The sequence below is a fragment of the Triticum dicoccoides genome, chromosome 5A, assembly GCF_002162155.2.
Source record: "Triticum dicoccoides isolate Atlit2015 ecotype Zavitan chromosome 5A, WEW_v2.0, whole genome shotgun sequence".
In the NCBI taxonomy this organism is placed as follows: domain Eukaryota; kingdom Viridiplantae; phylum Streptophyta; class Magnoliopsida; order Poales; family Poaceae; genus Triticum; species Triticum dicoccoides.
In genome coordinates this window covers 75,255,101-75,255,533 of record NC_041388.1, presented here as the reverse complement: position 1 = coordinate 75,255,533, position 433 = coordinate 75,255,101, and positions in this window count along the sequence as shown.

Below are 433 nucleotides of genomic sequence, written 5' to 3'. Positions count from 1 at the left end.
AACCTCAAAGGTGGCATCCTTCACCCCAAGAAGGATGCCACCCGAGTGGACCGTACTCCCACTAGAAGGGAGCCAGTGCTAAGCAAAAAGTTCGGAGCTCAAATGCTCGAGCTCCGATAGGGAAAATTTCGTACGCATCGTTTCCTGGATGGCCACTATGTCAATTCACTCGGTCCGCATGTACTCTATCAGTTGGCGGCGTCGGCCATCTTGGCCGAAGCCGTGGATGTTCCAGAAGAGGGTCTGCATCACGAATCCATCGGGGGGCTACTTGACCCCAAGAGTCGCGATGCGCTCTGGGGGCGGAGGGCTGCGGTGCGAGAGCGGGTACGGCCCCGGATCTCCACAGGTGCGGTGGCCGAACGCTCGGGGCAGCCCCGGAAGGGGCGTCCGAGGAGGTCGGAAGGCGTGCACGAGCCTCGGCAAGACGCAC